The sequence below is a fragment of the Microcebus murinus genome, chromosome 28 (genome assembly GCF_040939455.1).
Source record: "Microcebus murinus isolate Inina chromosome 28, M.murinus_Inina_mat1.0, whole genome shotgun sequence".
NCBI lineage: Eukaryota > Metazoa > Chordata > Mammalia > Primates > Cheirogaleidae > Microcebus > Microcebus murinus.
In genome coordinates, this window is record NC_134131.1 from 9,411,589 (window position 1) to 9,435,923 (window position 24,335).

The following is a 24,335-nucleotide window of genomic DNA, read 5'->3' on the forward strand; positions in this document are numbered from 1 at the left end:
AAATGACTTTTGAATCACCATTATTTTGATTTATGCATTCACTCAAATAATATCACTGAGTACCTTGTGACCAGCCAGCCCTGTGCTGGGATATGGGAATATACTCCTGAACAAGACAGACATGCTACTTGCTCTCTCAGAGCTCTATTAGCTGAGTTCTCTAGCTACTGAAAACTCCTTACAGCAGATTTCTTGCAATTGTTATCAAGTCAAAGGCAGTAATGGGAATACTAACATGTAGATCCCTTACTACATGTCAGGCTCCACACTAAGCACTTGGTGTATTTTATCGCATTCCATTTTCCCATAACCCCTAGGACATGTTTATTGTTTATTTTTACTCTAATCACTGTTAATATTACTGACACATTAAAGAAGTTAAGAAAGTCACCCAAGTTCACAAAGCCAAGAAGTGGTAGAGCTAAGATTCAAACCCAAGCAGCCTGTTGTCTTGACCATGTAGTCGATTTGGCCAGTGCAGATTTAGTTTTGAAATCTAGGCTTTCATTCTTTCTGTGTTTTCATAAATGTAAACTCTCATTTATTTATAATATTTATATTCTTTATAATACTCTACCCATATATTCCAAACTTCTTGCCTTGAGTTCACAACATCCTCACTATTCCAGGATTATGAACATTTTGGCATCTCTTTTAGAGAAATTATTTATTTCCCTGATCTGGTCAGAACCTAAATCTTCCTTCCAGCAATATGCCCAAGGCTCAACTGGTTTTTTTGTTTACCATATCATATTTTATGTTTACCATAATCTGTGAATCTCAAATATGCCTTTTCCTGATAACATATTTTTTCAAGTACAACAGAGGATGCAAATTTATAAGTAGGTTAATCATGCAAGGGTCATCTTGACCCTCCTAAAGGATTCAACTGAGACCTCGAGCTTTAACTCCTCATAATGACTCCGATATAAAGATACTCTTTAAAACATAAGGCAATGAATTGATTTCTTGTGTTTGGCTACAGCAGTGTGCTTATATAACCCAATGGGCTAAGTAGATACAGAGAATTTAAAGGGTTGAAAATCAAGGAAGTCATTAATCTCTTCAGTTGTGTTTTTGAAAAACTTGGAATTCTCACCTAGGGTGTGTACCTGTATCTTTTTTTATTGACTTAGCTTTTTGTAGGGAATCAGTATATTGATTGCTTTGTGAGCCTTTTTTGTAAACTATTTTACATGGCATTAGTATTCCCTTACTATATTCCTCCTTCAGTGTAGGTAAAGTCAAGCTTTAATTAATGTTTTTGTTTTCCTACTATTTGTCTTGATTTCATTAATTTACATAGCACTCAGCACTCTGAATTTTGATTTTCTTAACTGCTTTTTTATTTATATATATATATATATATATATATATATATATACACACACATAAATTATCACAGTCTACTCATATCAGTGTTTTGTCCCTTTGAATGAAGGGTAGAAACTTCACATTTATTTAGGTACCCTTTCCTAACTACTCATTTTTTTTCCTTTTGTGTGTCATCCGTGACTTTTCTATACTTTCTTAGTCATAGATTTCTCAGTGAGTTTTTGGCAAAGAATGTATTTATGTTTATTATGTTTACCATAATCTGTGAATCTCAAATATGTCTTTTCCTGATATATTTTTTTCCAAGTACAACAGAGGCTGCAAATAGATAAGCAGGTTAATCATGCAAGGAATGCATCTTTTAAGGTCTGATAATTATTTTAGGACGTTGATTAGTACTTTATGGCACAATGGGAATGTTGTTTTTGCTATATGCTAGACTCAGTCTCTAGCAATAATTTTAAATTAAAAAAAAACTATTGATACTAGTAGTCTAAAATTTCAATCACTACAAAGATCAGTTTTATTATTCTCTTTCTGAACCAGTTTAAACCCAGGATCAAAAAACCCTACTACCTAAAAGAACAAAGAAGCTAACAAATAAAGAAAACATTCCTAAAGAATTAAAAATGTACAATATAATAGGGAAGGCTAATGACTGTTAAACTGGAGAAAACATGTCCCACTCAGATATCAACCGGTGCCCTGCCCTATTCCTGTGGGAAGTTTGCCCAGTTTTTGAGATTTTTATGCATAATCTCCTAATTCTTTCATATTGCCATAATGATTATGAATTAAAAATTCAAATTATTTTTTAAAATAAAAGGCCCATATAAAGCAGACAGAATGGTCTGCAAGCTCAATACCGTTCCTAGTCTACCATATTGCAAAGTTTATTTCAAATGTTTGTTATATTGTACATTTCAAAATAGCTAGAAGACAATAATTCAAATATTTTTAGCATAAAGAAAAAAATGAAACCAATGAATATCCCAATTACACTGAATTGATCTTTATCAATTATATGATTGCATAAATTATCACATGTACCCTGAAAATTCGTACATCTATTTTATTTATATATATAACCCAGAAATGATGCCAAGTACATTTACACCTTAGCGCCTTTATAGGAACTCTTCCTTTTGTCAGGAATACACTTGCCTCAAATGTGCCCATGACTCACCCTCGAACCTTCTATAGACCTATGCTCAAATGCCATCTAGTTGGTGAGGCGTTTCCTGACCTCAGCAAATAAATTAAAATAGCAATATTCCTTTTCACCAACATCTTCTGTGTTTCTTATTGCTTAATTTTTCTTCAGAGCTCTTATCAATATATGAATAATGATATATTTTCCTTGATGCTTATCATACAAAAATATCTTTGCCCACTAGACTGTAGGCTCTGTTTGGGCAGATATTTCTGTTTTTGTGTTTTGTTTGGTTTTATTTTTAGTACACTGCTGAAATATTTTTAGTCCACTGCTAACTGCTGTATACCCAGCATCTGGAAAATGCCAGGCACATAGTGCCATTCAAATAAATGTATGTTGGATGAATGAATGAATGCTGCATCCTGGCCAGTCATGAGAGAGAGAGAGAGAGAGAGAGAGAGAGAGAGAGAGAACGAACTTTGATTGCAAGCTATACAATGGACCCAGGGTATTCTATAGTCACCTTTATACTAACTCAGTGAACTAGCCACCTGTGAGGCTAATCCATACAAGTTTTTTTTTTTTTAAACTAGATACAAATATTTAAAGTATTAAAATTGGTTTGTGTGCCTTGAGTTCTATATCTTGGTGCAACACCTGCTTGCCCATTTCTGACGTTAAGTGCAGCCAGGGTAGACTCTTCCCCTTCTGGACATTTGTGCTTCAGGTCTTTCTCTGAGTCACAAGCAGGGGGAATTATGAGAAGTTAACCCCATCCTTAGGGGCAGTCCCCAACTAGTGGGTTATGAGAACCAGTATAAAAATGCCTCCGTCTCCTGTCCTAAGGTAAGGCAGTTCTTAGGCACATTCAACATAATTTCTTAGGAGTCCTCAACGGCATTGAGTCCCAGTTGCTCACAGTAGCTCTTTCTACTTCTTTTGTTTTTTACTTGTGCTTCCTAGGATCACCTCCCAAATAAACTAACTGCTCTGAAGTCCTTCTCTCAGCCTCTGCTTTTGGAGGAATCCAAACCGAGTATACACACACACCAGTTAATAGCAGAGAGGCAGCACCCAATATTGGTTCATGTCAGTAGTTAGGAAGAAACCAGACAGGAAGCATAGCTTTAACAGAGATTATTGAAGAGTTGGCTATGTATGCAGATCCATATGTGTGTGTGTGTATATATATATATATATATATACACATGCATGTGCTTGCATAAATACATGTACACAAACCACTATATACTTATGTCCTTAAACATTATCTGGGTCCTGCAACTGGATAGTTTCCTCTTTTTACTATTTGCTAGTTTTATTATTAACCAGATGTTGAGCAAGTAGTTTTGCCTCTCTGGGATTCAGTCTACACCTTTGTACAAAAAGGGGGTTGAACAGATGGTTTCTAAAGTCCCTTTCAGCTCTAAAAATTTACAATTCTATCTATACACATGATTTGAGAGGCAGATATGTATGCTGATAGGGTTAGAGCTCAGCCTAGAATTTTATTCAGCTAATATGAAATTTCACATAGGTCACATGCCTTACCATGTGTTATTGATTCTGTTCACATTGGCAGCATTTGAAAGAAGGAATAAAATGGCTGGCCCATATGTTCATGTGCAGCAAAAGGCGTGAAGACATTTAAAAACTCTCTGTGAATGAGTGCAAAAAATGTATGCTTGGTGCATTCTCAATTGATCTTGGTTTCAGGGAGGCTAAATTTATTCCTATATCTCTGTGGTGCAGTTTACCAATTTCAACAATTATCTCTTCTTGAGAGAGCGCATCCTTCCCCAAATGCATTTTGTTGATTTGCTCACAAAATCTATGCTGTTGTTGCAGCTGCATCTTGGGGAGCTAAGCAGTGGAGAAAAGGTCCTGTATAATTCATGGGAGACATTCTGACACTGGTGAGTGTTCACAAAAAGTGGAACAAGAAGGAGCCCTGGATTGAATAGTCAATCACAGGATGTAGCTTGAGTCTATGAAAAAACATGCAAACCAAAGGCCAGTACCTGCAGTCAGAGTGCATGTAAAGAATGCTCAGAAGACACATTATACTCAGGAAGTCACTGTCACTAACCCTGAAGTAGGCTGTCTGGTTTGGTCTGATTCAAGGGTTTGAGAGCACAGATACACAATAGGTGTTCCCAGTATTTATTGTTGGTGATGATAGAACCCAATGAGCACAATTTTCCACTTCATGAAAATATTTCAGCAAAGCTCAGAACCAGCCCTCAACTATTCTCCCTTTTTCATAATGCCCATATATGCCCAGCAGGATGGAGTGAGCCCACAGAAGTGAATTTCAAGTCTTGACGTCACCTGTGTGGTCAGGTATATTTCAGTTCCCAAGACCCTCATATTTTTTGCCCAGAATAAGCAGTAAAACAGGCAACATTCAAATACCTCGCAGTTCTAGACAGATAGCAAACCTAGTTCTGCCTCTGTTCTTGCAAAAGTAGCAAATATTTTCAATTAAGACCAAAAGAGAGTTGAGCCAATGTCAGTTTTCATTTAGTTACTGCAAAACATAGTCCTAAAGTGACCTTGTATTTAATTGTTTCTCTTTCTAAGAAACTGGCTTGCCAGTGCTTTTACAATCACTCTGACTGAAGTCAAAGCGTGGATTTCCTATTTCCTTTGTGCTTTCTTATAACCATGGCCATAAAATGAAGCCCAAGTAGTAGAAAGACTGAGCCAAGAAAAGAGTTAATAAGTAGATTAAAAAACACTGACTCCATTGATGAAAATTGAGGAAAAGAATAGGCTAAGCAGTATGACCAGAAAACAATAAATAGCAAATGGAAAACTTCTTCTCAACATCAAATTAAGTATTTAAATACATTTTATGATGGGAAAATATTAATCATTAATGAAGATGTTTTGAGGTAAATAGAGAAACTGACAGTGATTTTATATCCCCATAGGCATGGATCTATAGTAGCAGACATGCAAACCAAAAGTTGTTGGAGATACTCAATTTAAGACCTCTCCCAAGGCAAAATCATCCATGGTTCCATTAGATATGCTCAGCCATGCTGGACCATAAATAAAACTCCCTTAGGGATGGAGTCTAGGACATATTGTATCTAGGGAAAAAATGATAGAACTCTGTTGAATGAAACAAATTAGGAAGAGGGGAGAAAAACAGACAAGTGAAAACCTAAACATTATATGGACTTAATACCAAGGTGTGATAATTCTCTGTTGAAAGGTGTGATAATTCTCTTTCAACAGAGAATTATCACTCAGTGAAGCTGCCTCAAAGCTCGAGGATGGCAGGTGCAGGAGTAGCCTGTGGCAGGTGGTACCATGCCGGAAACACCACCTGGAGACAAGCAGAGCTGGAGAACATGGACTCTGAAGTTACGTAGGTAGGTCTGCCGTTTATGAGATGTGTGATCCCCCAAAGTCATGGGTTGCTTCTTTTTCTGTCTGTAAAATGGGCAGAATAACAGAATTTACTTCATTAGCGTCTCTATGAGGATTGAGATCATGTATACATTCTTTGCACTTGGACGATACTTATTAGCAAACACTGATTAATGTGAGCAATTATTCATCGAGTCATTTAACATATGATGGAGGGCCTGCCAGTGCAGATGCCTAAGAATATAGCTTAGTTCTAAGTTAAACGTAGTTACTGTTATTGCGACGATGAGGACGATGATGATGCCAATATCAGTTTCTTAGAACGTTAGTTTTGGAATATTCCTAAGTGGTGGAAGGCTGTACATACAGCAAGAGCTTATAGCACGTCTGTTTCCCTTTCTCTGTCTTTTTGAAATCTCACCTCGTCTGTGCGATGGGGATATAATAATGAATACCTGTAAGTAATAAATACCTAAATGGGTTAAACTTTTGTGTATCTGTGTACGTGTATAGAGCACTCAGGGAGGTGTCTGTCTTAGTATATGGACTAAGTACCAGTTGTTGTTAATATCATTAGCAGGAGCAGGAAACCAGTGAGTATCATTTATTTTCATGTTGGTGACAGCCAGAACATTTAGAGTCTGCCTCCTGGCAGCAAGGCACCTAGGACAGGTGTCACTTGGGGGCATTCGTCCCGGGGCCTGGCACGGGGAAAGAGCTAGAGAGGTTCCAATGTTGGGGCTCCTAGAAATTCATCAAGATGCAAGAGAATAAGAGTTACAAACAGAGAAGGATCTAGTGATTCAAAATGATGAAAGATTTTTAAAATGTATTTTACTACAACAACAACAATGACAGCAGCAACAGCAATAACAACAATGACTAACATAAAGCAAAGAGCACATGAAAGCCCCTAATGTTCCTGTGATAAAATATGCCAGAGCACAGACTCCTTTGTACCATATGCTGCCCTTATTCTCCACTCCTAAACCCCTGTGCTGATTTTAACCAGATATTTCACCTGTATGAAGACCTTCATTGGATGATGACGTGGCTCCACCCTGCCTTAATAATGCCTTTAATTTGTTTAGCTCTTGTCAGTCTGCAAAATATTTGCTGAACAGTCTGTTTAAGAAGCCTTTCAGAAGTTAGGCTTCAATAGTGACTTCAATACTAATAGGAAGAGTAAAAACGTACTGAGCATTTATATGTCAGCGATAGCACCACATTCTTGTGTGCACTGTGCTATTTAACCTCTCAACAACCCTCTGAGCATCCTCATTTCACAGACGAGGGGTTACATGGCCTGCCTAAGAAACCAGAGCTTGTACAAGTCCAAAGCAATGTTTGAACTCGGGTCTGCCCAGCTCCAAAGCCTGGGTTTTTTACTGTTATGCTATGATGTCTATTGAAATAGGGTCCCTGTCTTCATAAAGCTCACCAACTTATAAAACACTGTCAACCAGTGGTCCTCAAAATGTCGTCCATGGACCTGTACTACATTTTGTAGTCCACCAGTATCACCTGGTAATTTATTACAAAGGGAAATTCTTGAGCCCCATCCCAGCCCTCGGGAATGATAATCTCTGTCCGTGGGATTGTCTGTGTTTTAACAGCCCTTCAGGGGGTTCCAATGCTCAGGAAAGATTGAGAACCACAGTAAACTCTCTTGAAAGACAAGTAGGGCATAAATTGTCATTCTCCCAATTTTGCATATAAAAATTGGAGGGCTAAGTAACAAGCCCAGGTTATATGGCTGACACCAATGGCAAAGCTAGAATCTAGACTTTCTGATTCCTAATCCAGGGAGTTGTTTTTCCCCTGGTATATTTGTTACCATTTTACCCAAGTCAGAGCACCTGGCTTTCAGAGCACCTTCTGAATAGCTGATGATATAAAAGGAAGGATTTTTATATTCAAGAGGTGTCCTGAGTATTGAAATGATTTAATTTTTCTGAGAAGCCTTGTTTTATTGCCCCTAAACCACCACCAAGTGTGATGCCAGCCTGTGCCCTATTTCCATTTTATGATGTAATGAATGCAGGAAAGATTATATTCCTTAATTTTAAAGAGAAATAGAACTATGTTGCAAAATCTCTGGACAGAAGAAAAGTATTCCCTGAGCCTACAAATAGAATACAACTACTCATCATCTTGGTAAACAATAATATACATATTATTATATGTGAGTTCTGTGCTTAGAGAGAATAAAGAAAAACGTGTCCATATTTTGCAAAACCCCTAGTGGATTGCTGGGTTGCTTTGTGTCTTCATAAAGTAATCAAGAATACTTTACCTTACGGAAGATAACATTATTTTGTTTGGAAAACAATTGATTCCAGGGGAGAGGTCTCACCTCTTTTGATACGAATTAAGACTTATTTTCAAGGTTTTCATTTCTAAAGCAAGGTCTGGAAAATGGCCACAAAAGAAGGCTTCCCTCTGAAGATTTTAAAATTGTGCTGAAACTAGGCACATGTAGCTATGGAGCACTTGAAAAGTGGCTAGTACCAACTGAATTACCAAAATCTGAATTCGTTTCTTAGGGCTGCCATAACAAATTACCACAAACTGGGTGGCTTAACGCAACAGAAATGTATTCTCTTACAGGTCTTGAGCCAAGGGGCGGGAGAGGGTAAGAAAGGACAGTTACTGGATATGAGGTTTCTTTTTTAGGATGATGAAACTCTTCTGGAATTAGATAGTGGTGAGGGTTGCACAACCTTGGGACTATATGAAAAACAACTGTATAGTTTAAAAGTTTGAATTGTATGATGTGTAAGTTATATCTAAAAAAATAATAATTTTTATTATTACATAATAAAAATATAATTATTATTATAATTAAATCCTCCCCAAAAAAGAAATAAGAAGTAGCACTATCTCCTGAGAGACTGTCTTCTGTCGAGAAGTCAGTTACGTCAGTTACTTAGGGACAACTTCCCTCATACATGATAAACAGTATTAGAGCATTGTAGGCCTATCCCCGCTCCCTGATTTTATAGACAAGTTCATTGATTCGTCCAAAGTCACACGGCTCCTTAGTGGTGTTATCAGATTCCAAGTTTCCCAAACTGTAATAATCCCAGTCTCTCTTCCAACACTCTATGCCGGAGCCTCCTAGTTGTGTGTTCTGCCATCAGGGGGATGGGGGGGGGGCTTGTTGTCTCTACCCTGTACCCCCTGGAAGTAGTGGGGATGGGGGGGCTTGTTGTCTCTACCCCGTACCCCCTGGAAGTAGTGGGGATGGGGGAGGCTTGTTGTCTCTACCCCGTACCCCCTGGAAGTAGTGCAGCTTCTTTAATAAGAGCAGAGGAATAAAGCATAAACTTGCCTCGGAGAGTGAAGTCTCTGAAGTTGATTTACCTGAGGTGTGATGTTGGAATCCACCCCGGGAGCAGAAGATGGGAAGATTTCCGGCGGGGGAAGGAGGGCACCTGTGTTGTGAGCCTGATCTCGAAGAGAGGAGAGCACAGGCACCAACTTTACCTCTTTTCAGTTTTGTTCCAGATCGGCATCCCTAGGAAGCAGGGTAGCTTTTCATTTCCCGCCTGCCTGTACCTGGCAGCCAAAATTAAAAATCCATATTGAGGCTGTGATGAAGCTTCCTCCTACCCGAGGGTTATATCCCAGACCAATGCTTCAGAAATAGTTCTGGTACAAAAAAAGGAAGGCAGTTTCGTGGAGAAAGAGTATCTCAAGTAAGAATATTGTTAAACAGATTTAAAAGATATGAATGCAACACATTGTATCTGTTGCTTGACCTACTTAAGTAAAAAGAAGCAGAAATCAGTGTAAACATCCTGGTTTCAACTATACCGCTTGCACATATGTGGCATCTATACCAGGAAAAAAATTAACATAACTAGAAATGCATTCCTCTTGTTGTAGTGAAAACAAATGTCAAAACAAACAACTCAGGATAAACTTGAGACACAGAAGAAAGATTTGCTTTATTCTTTCCTAAGGAGCTTTGAAGATCTGGCCAACGGTTAGCATAACAACCCATTGCAGCAAATATGTTTCTTCAACTGTGAGGGATTCACAGATTGTCACAGTTGTGCTGTCATCCAGTCCAGCCTGTCTTTGGGAGGGCGAGAAAACTGAAGAGCAAAGACATTAATTCATTTGCCCAAGTTCACATGGCTAACTGCTTTCAGAGCAAGAATCAGATACTGGGAACATTTTATTTACTTTTATCAAAAAGAGTAACGATTTTTCCTGATGTGAACTTGATAATTGTTTTCTTGTTACATCATGACACTTCTAAACTCTGCTTATATAAATGGGCACAAATTCTATTTTTAGAAGTGTTTTTAGCCAAATGTTTTTGATTGGCTTTGTCAATAGTTTTCAGATGACAGTTTTAGGGAACTTAGCTAATGATGATACAGTGACAAATACTATTTTTAAGAAGAGATTACTTTCTTAACTTTAGAATTTTTTATTTGTTAGAAAATATTTACACACTCTTCATTTATTATTTTATCCATTTATTTGATAGCAATTTATTAAGCATCTACTACACTCTATGAATTGATATATCTTGGGCATATCAAGATATTTTTGATTTAGTCTTGGGATTTAAGGAGTTTATCATCTTGTGGGCAAAAACAATTTCTTTCAAACACATGTGTTCTGCTAGATTTAATTGAAAAATACAGTGTTTCTGTCAACGAACCATAGTGTTACAATATCAGACGCTATTGCTTTGATACAGCCAATGGTGAATAAGATTATAGTCCTGAGGCTGAGAAAAATCTGGGCTCAAAATCTACCTCTTAGAGAATAGAAAGACTGATACCAGAGGCTGAGAAGAGTGTGTGGGTAGGAGGGGAAGATGAAGAGAGGTTGGTCAGTGGGTATAAACATAGAGTTAGATATCAGAATAGGGTGACTATAATTAGCAACAACACTGTATATTTCCAAGTAGTTAGAAGAGAGAACTTGAAATGTTCTCTCTTCTAACATTCTGAAATGTATATAAGCATGGTTTCTGTATTTTTACCAAGTCCATTAAGCAATCTGCTAATATTCAAATTAGAGAATTTTAGAAATGAAGGAAAATACTGTATCACCCATCTATGTTTTATCGTTAACTATATAACTATATGAATAACTATTATTGTATATTTCTTAATATCATAACATGACTTAGAGTCCAAGGCAACTTTTTCATCACTAATAATGATAATGATAATATTAATAACACCAATAATTACTGTCCTTCTTCCTCTCCTCTAAATGCTTTAAATACATTATGTAATTTATATTTGGCTCAGAGCAGTTCTAATATGGCTAATATTGTTACCTCTATATCATAGATGGGGCAGATGAATTGGATTAAGTGGCTAAAGATCATGCAAGTAGGGCTTCCTCAGATATCTTCCATCTTCCTTGTCCTCACCAGCATCAGCCTCAGGTATTACCACGTTCCTTCTACAGCAAGACTCTTGTGCAGAAACTCAAACCATCGTCCCTTTCATAGTGCCCTTCACCTCAGTCCTTCAGCAGCTTCCTCCCTAGTTATTGATTGACTATATTAGTATAGGAAAAAACAAACTAAACTGTGCAGGTGTTACCTCCCAAAGTTACTGTATGTCTGTAACCATAACCGCAGTCTGGTGATTTCTGAGTTCCCTCCAAGGAGACATCTGTCCCCCAAATGCTAATGTTTTTATCTCTTTGAATTGTTACATTGTTTTCTCTCCACGCCCTGTGGCAATATTCAGCCACTCTCCCTTCTGACCTACTGTGAGTATGTTCTTCCTCCCTCCCTCTGCCCTCCTTTGCTTTCCATTTTATCTTAGCTTAAAATATTGACTTAAAACTAATGGAATTGCCTTTAAACACGCCTTCAAAACCCAACTGTTCAGCTTCCTCTGAGTTAAAATGAGTAAAGTTTTGATGTATTTGTTTAAAATTCACTAGGCTAATATATTCATATATGGCATATACTTCATACACACTCTTTTCTGTGTTTCTTTAAAGGAGAGTGTGAAATTCTCTAATAAAGCCCTGTCCATAGGAAAAAAAAATACCACAATCCCGCATGGGAATTTTGATAATTCAAAGAGCAAATCAAAACCAAAATAAATTCATATCTTCTCTGAGCAAAAGAATAAATAATAAAAATGCAGCAATATTTGTCAGGGTCAACAGTTCTTGCCAGAACCTGATGTGATATTCTCTAAAGAATTTGAGAAGTTATGAACAACTGATAAGATGGGCAAATATGCACACAAATGATCTTTGCAAAATAAAAATTGTCAAGTAAAAATAGATTCTCCCCTATCCCCTTTTTTACCTTTAGCAGAATTCATTGGATACCCTTTTTGGGAATGCTCTTCTCCCGCAGTGTTGTGATATTTGCACAAAAACTTTGGTTTTAATATAATATTTATCTAACTAGATATAACCAAATTTGAAGTTGATGCTCTAGATTTCTCATATTTCCCTTAGATTTCATCTAATTGCTCTATTTAGTTGCATTTAAGATGAGGGAAGGGAAAGAAGATTATCAATTATATTTTGTAATTTGTATGGATTTGATATTATTTAAACTTGACCTTTAATTCAGTAAATATAAAAATAAATATATATTTTGTGTGTGTGTGTGTGTGTGTGTCTGTGTTTTGTTCAGTGATTAGAAGTCACTTCTGAATTTTGGCTTTTACCTTTTTATGATGTAATAGAAACCGATGGAATCTAGAACCATATTTGCTACTTTCTAGTTTTATGACTTTGATCAAATCACTCTACCTCTCAGGATTTCAGACTCTGCATAAGTAAAATAATGCAATAGAGCCCAAGTGTGTTTTCTAGGCCAGAGTTTCCCAAAATTTGATCATCTACTTGTGTTCAAACTGTACACTTGCTATTATTACTCACTTTAATTTTTTTTATAAACTACATTTTTTTTTTACCTAAAGCGAGTTCATCACAGCAGTATCACTTGTTATAAATAAAAAATAGCCATAAAAATAAATATTGTGGAAACAAACATATTAAAGCCTGGCTTGTCCTCAGAAGACTCAGATGCTGAGCCCTGATATTTCTCCGCAGAAATAAGGCTGTCAAATGTTAGCGAGGTTTTAAAGACACGCTAGCACCAACTGAGACTTTATTTTTAGTTTAATCAGAACAACTCAAAGAGAATTAACTGAAAGAGGAGTGATTTATTCTTAAGTGAGTCAATATTATTTAACTGCTTTATCTCTTTACAGTCTAAAAACCATCCCACATTAGTGTTATGCAACCGACACGTGGGGAAATGCTAATGGAGAGAAAGAGAGAGAGAGAGAGAGAGAGAGACAGAGAGAGAGAGAGACAGCCAGAGAGAGAGAGAGAGAGAGAGAGAGACCTTCCAGCCCTAAAAACATGGATGCTGTAATGCCCCAACATGATATATCAAATGCACCCTGGCAATAATGATTCAGATGAATCATATTTGTGATTACTTTTTCTTCCTGCATTGTTTTACGTATATGTAAATGTTTGTTTTTGTATATTTAAACTCATCTGCTTTGGAAAAGGTGGTCTAAATCCATCTGGGACAAAGACATGCAACAACATCGTTGCCTTTGTGCTTTAATTTAATGATGTTCAAAAGCTTTCTAAGTACCATGTTTCCCCGAAAATAAGACCTACCCATAAAGTAAACCCTAGCAGGATGTCTAAGCATGTGCGCAATAGAAGCCCTACCCCGAAAATAAGACCTAGTGATGGGTGCGGCTACACAGCGCATCTGCACAACCCATGCATGTCGTCGCGGAGCGGTCAAGAACATGAGCAGCCCTTCTCATCTGCCCCGTGAGAGCTCTATGGCTCAACATGAGAGATCGGTGCCGATGGTTCTAAAGGAAATAGAGTCGCAAGACATTCAGGATGGAATTCAGGGTTTGGAGAGTGGTGGTGATGTTCCAGAAGAAGACAACTTACCTATATTTGAATAAATGTAGATGGTTGTACCATACTTAAAAAAAAAAAAAATCCCCTGAAAATAAGCCCTAGGGTGTCTTCTTGAGGAAAAATAAATATAAGACCCTGTCTGATTTTCGTGGTAGTAAATCTACAGCTCATTTTGCTACTTACCTCTCCTCATCCAGAATATCATGCAATGAGTGACATAAATAACCTCTGGCCAGTCTAACCCCTAAACTGGAGCCCTGGAACAGGGACATCCTGGTGTATCATGTTACCATGACTAGAGGCCTTTTAAACACATAGTGTTTTCATGGAGTGCTGAGTAGTTGTGGCATTAGTAGTGGGAGATTTAACACAGAAACCATTCTTAAAGTCTTAGGGAGCCCCGTTGGTTCTTAAAAACATAACTCATGAGTTTCCTTGGTTTCAGTGCCTTATATTTGACATTATTTGGAGTGTGTTTTTCTTCACTGATTGGTTAAAGTGCAGTCTTGTTTCTGTTTTTAGCCATTCATTGCTATGGTCATAGTAAGTCTAGTGTTTCAAACATGTGTGTCTCTGGGTATAATTCCTCCTGAAACAGGACTACTGAAGCCATTCCTACATATCTTCTACCCCTGTGGCCCACCATGACGACAATATCTGAATTCTGGAGGCATTAGAAGAATCTGAGGGTCATTCTCAACTTTTCTTCCCCTCTGTAAAATGGTAACACACATTTACTCTGTCATGCAAGTTTTTTTGGGTCAGGAATTTGGGGGCAGCTTCGCTGGCTGGTTCTGATTTAGGAAATTGCAATCAGATGTCACTTGGAGCTGCATTTGTTGAAGCCTTGACTGAGATTGGAGCATCCATTTTCAAGTTGTCTCAGTGGTTGCCTATGTGGTTGGCACTTGCTGCTGGTGGGAGACTTCTGTTCCTCACCACGTGGGGCCCTCACATGGCAGCCTGAGCATCTTCATGACACGGCCCCTGCTTTCCAACAGAGCGAAAGATCCAGAGAGAAAGCAGGAAGAAGCCACAGTGCCTTGTTACGGGAGTCACAATTGTTATCGCCACATCATCCTGTTTGTTATAAGCAACTCACTATATTCTGCCCCACACTCCCGGGAAGGGAATTAAGCTCCATCTTTTGGAAGGAGGAGTGTCAAAGAGTGTTTGGATGTAATTTCCAACTACCACAATCTACTTCTCTTCCTCTCCCTTGCTTCCATCCTGGGGCAAGTTGTCATCAGTTCTTACCTAGATGAAACATCTTCACTGAGTGGCTTACTATTACACAAGGAATAAAATTGAGAGAATTTTTCACAGCATAAAACGTCCTATGTCATTCGCTTCCCACTTTTTTCTTTAACCTCATCCCATGCAACTCTCTCCCTAGCTCAGTGGGAATTCTAACCTTCTTTCCATGGCTGAAACATGTCCACCTCTCCTCAGTCAGGGCCTGTGCACCTGTGCTCTCTGTTGGGAAGGGTCTTCCCCCACACCCTTGCCTTTCTGTGACTGACTGTCTTTATCTTTTGGATGCCTGCTAAATACCTGTCCAACAGAAAAAGCCTTTCCTGATAAAACTAAGGTAGCAGCCTCCCACTTGTTTTCTCTTAAGAAAACAAAGATATATTGAACTATAATTGACATGCAATCAACTGTACACTTTGATATATTTTGCTATAGGTATACAAATCATCACCACAATCAAAATAATGAATGCATCACTGCCAGAAGATTCCTCTTGGCCCTTCAAAACGAGCATCCTCCATTATTTTCTAAATTAAACACACAGCCTAGACCATCACAACACTTCTTACAATTTATCATCGGTAATTGCTCTGATCTCAGTTTGCAGTAACTCACTTGTGCGTCTCACCATCTAGACTGTGAACTCCAGGTGAAGAGAGATTGTGTCTGGCGAGTTCACTCTGCAGCTCCATTGATCGCATTGCTCAGAACCTTGGAGATGCTCAATATGCTTTTTGAATAAATGAATAATGAAATCTCATTATAAGCTGACAAGGTCCCTTGAACAGATACAGGTCAAGTGCTCAGGTACTTTTTTTGAGGCAGTTAGGGGTAGCCGGGAGATTCGTGTGAGGTTGGTGCTATGGTGGCTACCCTGTGAAAAGCAGATTTGTGATTAAAAAAAAAATTGGTTCTGAGATTGAGCAGAAAGGGTAAGGTGTAGATTTCAGAAGCATTAGCAAAGAAAAACAAGATACCAGTTTGCGTCTCAAGTAAGGGAAGTGGTATGGTTTGGATATTTGTCCTCTCCAAATTTCATGCTGAAATTTGATCTCCAGCATTGAATGTGGTCCCTGGTGGGAGGTGTTTGCATCATGGGGGTGGATCCCTCATGAATGGCTAGGTGCCCTCCCTGTGATAGGAGTGAGTTCTCACTTTATTGGTTCACCAAACACCTGGTTGTTTAAAAGAGCCTGGGACCACCTTCTTCCTCTCTTTCTCCCTCTTGCACCATGCGACACCACTGTTCCCCCTTCCCTCCCACTTTGCTTGGAAGCTCCCTGAAGCCCTCACCAGAAGCAGATGCTAGCATGATGCTTCTTGTATAGTCTGCAGAACCGTGAGCCAAATAGACCTCTTTTCTTTATAAATTACCCAGCCCCAGGCATTTCTTTATAGCAGCACAAAACAGAATAACGCAGGAGGTAAAGGAAAGTGAGCACTGAATGCCAGGTGTAGCAGTAGCCTGATCAGTATTTCAGTAGAGACTGAGAAGCAATCACTGAAGGTTTTTAGCCTGGCCCTGACTTTATACTGTCCTGGCTTAGCCTCAAGGACAATTAATATGGCACTGATAGATAAGGGAACATGTGAATATCTTAGAAACCTTTGCCTGTCTTTGCATGATTTATATCGTTTCAAATAAAGAAGATAGGAAAATACAAATATAATTCAAAGTATGTGTTTTAACTTCTCTAAAACTAAAGAGAGGGTTGGTTTAACTGTTATCTGGAGTGGTCTATTCATGGGTGAGTAACAAACTGTTTATTGTTAAGGTTTTCATAGCTTTAGAAATGCTTACACAGATGTTAGGGAATATGTTTGGTATGCGACAGGAGCTTTGTACAGATTTTTTTTTTGTATATATTGCATTGTGCCAAGGGTTTGTAATCAGGTAACTGTATCATGGAGAGAAAGTGGCATCAGAATAGGAAGCTTGCGTTTGAATTGTGGAAATCTTTAAGCAGATTTCCCTCCTTTACTAGCTCTAATTTGAGTATATCTAGTATATGTCTGCTCATATATGGTACACATTCCACATTCTTGAAACTAACATGTTGAATTTTCCCACACAATTTTAATACAAATAAAAAGTAGAACAGATGTTTTTGGTCTTATACATTTTCTGAATGTATGGAAACATCCATGTTATAGAAAAAGCACAATATAATTGCCCAACTCTGTTGATATCATTTTTATATTTTGGCTGCTATTGACTGACAAGGAGAAGGGAGGCTGAAACGTAAATGGCATGGCTGGCAGTGAAATGCCACATGCATGCAAATATCCAACTCCAAAAATATCCATCACTTGTTTGTTCAGCACCTACTATATGGCAAAATCTCTACTCGGTGAATTTACCTCCATTAATCTTCACAATTATTCTTGTAGATAGATACATTGAGGTTACCCTTGTTCAATATATGAGAGAACTGAAGGTTAGGGCATAACTCGCCCATGATAACACCACTTGTAAGTATCAGAGTTTCAGTTGAAACTAGTGTTTGTGGCCTCTGTAGTTATTGACTTTTAAGTCCTTATAATTACACATTTTTAAGTCCTTATAATTACAAATTTTTGTTTGGCCTTAGAATCAAGTCTGAGTATTTTTGATAGAAAGGAAGGGGTCATATTTTTGGGATAAGCATATGAAGGTCCCATAAGAATGTTACTGCCGCAGATCATAGCTAGGGGTGTTGAAAATATTTTAGCGAAGAGAACATATTTGTTGATGGATTTGTTTCATATGCTTCTGGTTTGAATGATTAAAGCCAGTGTTTTCTTGTGGCTAAAAGTATCTGATAAAAAATCAATCGTTTATTATAAGGAAGAGAAGTGGAGAGACTATGTCATCATTACTATCACCATCTGAGGGAGTCACATATATTGCATTTCTTGTGATGTCCCAGTCAGTTCTAAATAGTTATACTTGTATTTATATAAAGTCATATATTTCAATAAATATTGCGGCCTTGTAAGAATTGCATATTTTTACATAAATAGGTGTTTCCAGATAGTCTCATTATTTGTGTATTCCAAAAATATAGTACCTTGAAGACCTTGACTTATTTGGGAATGACATGCAAATTTGGCTGCCTGAAAATCTATTGGCATATATTCAAGATAAATTTTACAAGCAGGAGATTATTTTGGGAACATAATTCATCACTTTGCTTACATAGTTTGTGCTCTTAGCCTGTCATTTTTTTGGCGAGCTATATTTTCTTGGAGTAATGTTGAACAAAGTTTCCTGAGAAACTGTTTTATTGACAATTTGAAATGTTACTGATTATGATCCCTTGAGGTCAATTCTGTACACAAGTTACATACTTATCCATTGATTCCATGAAAACAAAAATTATTTGCATTTTATAAATAGATAATTTGATAGAATATTATTAGTATTTTGCTCTGGGGTTTTTGGTTGACCAGGATATAAGAAGTTGGATTTTGGAGAGTTCTTTTTTATTAAGTCAGAAGAAGAGTGTGTGTGTGTGTATCTGTACCTCTGTGTAATTGTGTATATGTATACACTTGCATTTAGAGTAGTTTTTTTCTTATTCATTTAAAAAAGTAAATGCGATAAATTTTGCATATTATTTGCCTGTGGTCCAAATCTATTAGTGGAAACAATTGAGATTCAACCATAATTGGAAAAGTCATAGCCTTTTTAAAGAAATAATATTTATCATATTAATTACCATTCCATTTCACATTGAGTATGTGTCCAGCCATTGACCAGGAAAATATAGAACCCTGCATCTAATCCAAGTTATATATTAATGGGAATGATACATCTCTTGATAGTGACACTATACTCTCTTTGAATGTCTTAAGCTTTCATTGGTATATTTTTATTAGTTCCTTCAAAATGTTGGCCAATATTATACAATTTACCAAGTATTTCTGATGCATTCATTCTGTTAATATCACATGCCAATAAATCCTATAGAAAAATTACTTGGCTTTGGCATTTTAAAGATGATATTGTCCATATTTGCCTTGACAGTTAGGTCCTGAGTCTATATGCATGCCATAGATTTCAGGGAAAATTCCACAATGTCACACAGCATGGACTAGAGAGCATGCTTTTTGGGGAAATTTAAATAGGTCAAGGTTGACATGATCCCCAAGCAGACAGGTATAACATTTTCTCAAAGCTGGCCACCTCTTAGAGTCTCATCATTTAGTGGAAGTCTCTCTAATCACCAGGAGGATTATTTATCAGCATCTGTCATACGTGGGTGGCTCCGAGCTAATACTGGATAAAACAAATGAAGCTGTCATGGATTTTCCCTTCTAGGAGTTTGAGATGACGTCATTTTCAAAGTCGAAACTTTGTGAATAAATAATAACACTATAGTATGTGCCTTTACATGAAGGCATAATTAAAAGCAATAAATGGATACATATGCTCCTACTCACATTAAATTTATTGGTAATATTTTTAAGGATCCTGCAGTTTGTAGATAGGATTAAGTGTTAAAAATAGACCTTATAACCATACTGATTTACATACTGTCTTGGAGAGAAGCATATTGAATAAATGCTAATTCTTATAAATATTGATTTCCTTATAAAATTAATTTACTAAACATTATAGTTGATACATTGAGCATATTTATTTAATTTTAACAGACTGGGGTAAAATGGACATTGGTTGTCCTCCAAATTCTGTCCTCCAAATTCATTTGGATAAAGATGATAATGTTGACAATAATAATCTGAAGCTTAGTCTTATAATAGCAGCAATCATTTTTGAGTATTTACTTTGTAGATAGTAAAGAATCAATCCATACGTATTTACATGTGTTTATATCAATCTATCTACACACATATATATTTACACACACATATTAATATATATATTCATTTAATCTACACACCATCCCTTGAATGTAGGCTCTTTTCTACACTTATTTTTCAGATAAACTGAGAAATAAGGAAGTTCAATAATTTGCCCCAATCACTCTGCTACTGGAAGCAAGATTGCAATCTAGGCAATTTGGCTCCAAAGGCTCATGCTCTCTATCAAAATTCAATACTGTGTACGTTGTAAATTGTAAGATCATCTTGTATGTGTGATTTGAATACAATACATGCTATCTGCTGACCATTTTTTAAAGACTGACTTTTGAATCTGCAGTGAACTGGCTACTTACCTGATTACAACCATGTCTTTTGGGGTACTATATCTAGGACAAGTATAAACGTCCCTGACCCTATTTTCTTATTTGAGTTTCTCTGATTTTCGCCTACAGTCCATCTAAACTCAGAAACTGTTGATTTAGGAATCTTAACTGAACAAAATATCTTGAGCTTTATAGTGGGAAGGGGATAAAAGAGTCAGGTCACTCAAACTTATTAACAGCTTGCAATTGCTGCGGCAGGTACTCTCGGCAGCCACGGTCCTTTCCCTAGCATTTCCAAGGCACCTGCACACTTCCGCAGCTACTACTGCTCTCCCAATCCTCTTCCCTCCCAGTTCCATGGCCAAGATTTCCGAGATTGTTACAGACATCCCAGTGAGGTCAGTGCTTTGTTAGAAATTTAATGTGGACCACAGTATTAAGTTGCAAGGAAGGGACAGTGCCTTTTCTGAGTTTGTAACGTGCCTTCTAGGTTCAGCATTAACACTTTATATGAAGTGTTAGGAGCTTTAAGAATGGTCTTTGGCAGGTAGCACCTTGTATCTCAATGAGAGGGCCTTAAAGAAAGTTAATAAAAATGCTCTTTCCTGACACGGGGCTCCTGAGTCATAATTTTGATAAACTTCAGCATAGAGCTCTTAGCAGCACGACGCATCTGGTGACGGCATCCCAGCTGTTCCCCAGAAAAGGTGCAAAATTGAGAATCAGCAGCCTGAAGGCATAACAGACAGTGTCTGAGGAGTGACGCCGTGTCCCTGTGGAGGAGCCAAATCAGAGGAGTTACAGACTCAAACTGAACCATCCCCCAGTGTAGAGATGCACACGTATCAAGGGACCGCAAACAAGGTAACTGGACTTCCTCAAGCCTCCTGCAGTGTCAGAGAACAGGTCGACAATGTTCTTCCCTGTCCCTTAAAACAGCCTGTTTGCTGCTATCTAACCCAGTGACTTTGCTGTGTAAGAAAATACTTCTGAAAGCAAATACTATACGAGCAACCTACACACGGGAGGAAAAAGAGCACTGTATTACAGTTGTCACTTTTTCTTCTCCTCTCTCCCAACCTAATGAACTTTTTTGCATCCATCAGTTTGTAACCAGGCAGCTGCTGAAGTTTTTATTCATGCTTTGGTTTCCTCAAGAATTGATTTTTGTAATTCTCTTTTATGGCCTTCCCTTACCGGGATATTTTGAGGTCGCAACATATTCTGAATTCAGCAGGTGCTTCAAGCCTGGCAGCATCTTATTGCCTCTCTTCTGGCTTCCTTTAGTGCCTCCCAGTATCAAACATGATTGCTCCTACAATTTTAATTTTTTCTTGCTGTGTCACCGAACAACCTTGTTAGTGCTATCACTGAGCCCAGTTTGCAGTGTTAGGAGGTCTGAGGAGTTCCACACTCCGTAAACTGCAGTGGTATTAGCATGTACAATTGCACACTCTGCATCATCTTACCCTTATTATACAGGAAGTCTCACACTTATTTTAAGGGAGAAAATTCTTTAGAGAGGAAAGCAAAAAAAAAAAAAATCAAAGCAAATTCTGTTTGCCTCTCGATATTCTAATCACCAAGGATTGGAATTTTCAGGAACCAATTTCAATTTTGTGTTTCTATTTACAATTGAATTCAGGGTGTGTGTGTGTGTGTGTGTGTGTGTGTGTATGTGTAAGAGTGAGAGAGTGTGTGTGTGTGCACACATTCACATATACTCCTTCCTTGATTTTATGTGTACCACTTTTAATCCATAATTTATAAATATAAGGAAACCTATGTAGTTTAATAGAAATTCAGTGAAGTTAGAGATTAAAGGCAAATAAACATAAATAGCTGCCAGCAACAAAGACTTTGCAAATCCGTTTAGTTGATGCATTTATTTGTGCATGTAAAGCCATGGCATTTGTACAAATGTTGTCCCAATATATGTACATGAATGGGGGCATAAAGATCTGCTCTCTTGGTTTTGTAGCTGAACAAATTTCCTCAAGCTGATACTAATGGTAATAACTTTCCCTATTTAAAGGGTATTTCAAAATGGGAGAAGTAGGCTCCCTCCTCCCCCCTGGTTTTAAAAATCATTTCTGATCTAAGGAAAACATATTTACACCTCTACAACAGAGTACATTATTAATAATAACTGCCATTTGTTGAATATTTGCTAAATACCCAGGATTGTGCATTAAAGACTAATGAAATTTGAAATGCAATGTATTTCTTAATATTGAAACTATACAACATGAATTTTTGTCTTCAATTCCAGAAGGTACTTTAACATGTCCTAGTGGGGGAAAATCATTATAAATTGTCAGTCTCTTGTAAAATTATGGAAGCGCTGGTTTATAGAGATCTTTCTGTGGCAAGAGAAGCAGATAATCAAATCTTTACAGAAACGAAATCCTACCGAAAATAATCCTGGCAGTCTGCTGATTTAAGTGCCTGAATAGAATGGATTAGGTAAATAAAAAGAATGAGCATGTAAGTAGAAGAAATCGTAGTTTCTAAATATCAAAATCAGAAACTTTTGATTAATGACTTATGTTTCATGTTGTACAGCTTTAAAGACTTTTTTTTTCCTTTTTTCAATTTTTTTTCTTTTATTTCATCATATTATGGGGGTACAAATATTGTTAGGGTTACATATATTGCCCCTGCCACCCCCCACCCCACGTGCCAGAGCTTCAAGCATGTCCAACCCCCAGGTGGTGTGCACCACACCCATTATGTAAGTATACACCCTTCTCCTCCTCTCCTCTCCCACCTGCCCACCACCGATAAAAGTTGTTTTGTTTTTTTTTTTGACATTTTGGTTACATTGTATATCTTTGCCTCTCCCTAAGAAGGGTTAGAGGTATGTCTTTCCCCTCCACAATGCTCGCCACAATTTATTCCAGAGATGCAAGGATGGTTCAACATACGCAAATCTATAAATGCAATTCACTTCATAAATAAAAATCAAGAACAAAGACTTTTTTTTTTCTTATTCCCCGTCCTTGAAAACAAAATGAAGTGCATATGACAGCACCAATGGAATGAAAACAGCCCATTATGGCCTGATGTATTCCTTCTTTAACAAGGCTTTGTCTGCTGTCACAGAGCAGCTCAGTATGATACAAAGGAAACTTACATGTGTGTTCCATTTCTTCCACTGAATAGCTATGTAAATCAGTTAGAATATACAGCTGGTCTAGTGCTACACTAAAAATCCTCTCTAAAATTTCAGTGGCAGAAGACTGCACACGTGTGTACATCTCACACACTATCATCCAAGGAGATTTGGCAAAGGGGCTCTGCTGGTAGGTCATTCAGAGACCTGGGCTGATAGAGACTTGCTAACTGTCCATTGAAAGAGGAATGAATAAATAATCTGTTTATTCATACAGTAGGATACTACGTGATAAAGTAACAGAATTAGAGCTACGTATATCAATGTGAATAACTGCAAAAATGTACTCTTAAGTGAAAATAGACAATTTCAAAAGGATGTAGAACTCCTGGCCTTCAGTGATCCTCAGACCTTGGCCTCCCAAACTGCTAGGATTACAGGCGTGAGCCACCGCGCCCAGTCTACGATGCAGTTTGTAAGCCAACATCAGATGAACACGTGTGCTCAGAATGGGTTGGAAGAATTCAAGGGAGAGAAAAAACAATTATACCAGGTGTCCCAGCCCGTTCACATGAACCATTGAATTGAGCACTATTAGTACTAGGCTCTTTTTAAAAGATCCATTTGTTTGAGTGTGAAGGGTAGAGAAGGGAGTTATGGCAAGAACTGATTCCCTTATTCTTCCATCATTAGGAGATTCCATGGAGCAGATTTTCCCTCTAGAGACAGGCATGCCGCATGATGCTGACAGTCAATAAATAGTCTGGTCTTGCTCTGTTTTCATCATCTAATGAGGAAGGATAATCAACAACAGCAGCTTAAGAAACCCTTTAATATTTTAGCCAACTCAGATTGAGCCACTCTGTAGAAACAGATTTTTCTTCTAGGCTTTTTAAGGAAATAAGTACATATGCTTCGTGTGATGACAGATATTGCTATTATTTGTGACTGTGTCCCTTCCAAAATTCCTGTTGTAACTTAACCCCTGTTGTGGAGGTATTAAGCGGTGGGGCCATGTGGAAAGTGATTAAGTCAAGAGCGATGTCCCCTC

The 24,335-nt window shown here is 37.6% G+C and overlaps 1 protein-coding gene across 2 annotated transcripts in view; it reads left to right on the plus strand.

The window, feature by feature from the left end:
* The window catches only part of CNTN4 (contactin 4), an 872,298-nt gene that overhangs the window by 435,305 nt on the left and 412,658 nt on the right, over nt 1–24,335 (plus strand). The window lies entirely within an intron of this gene.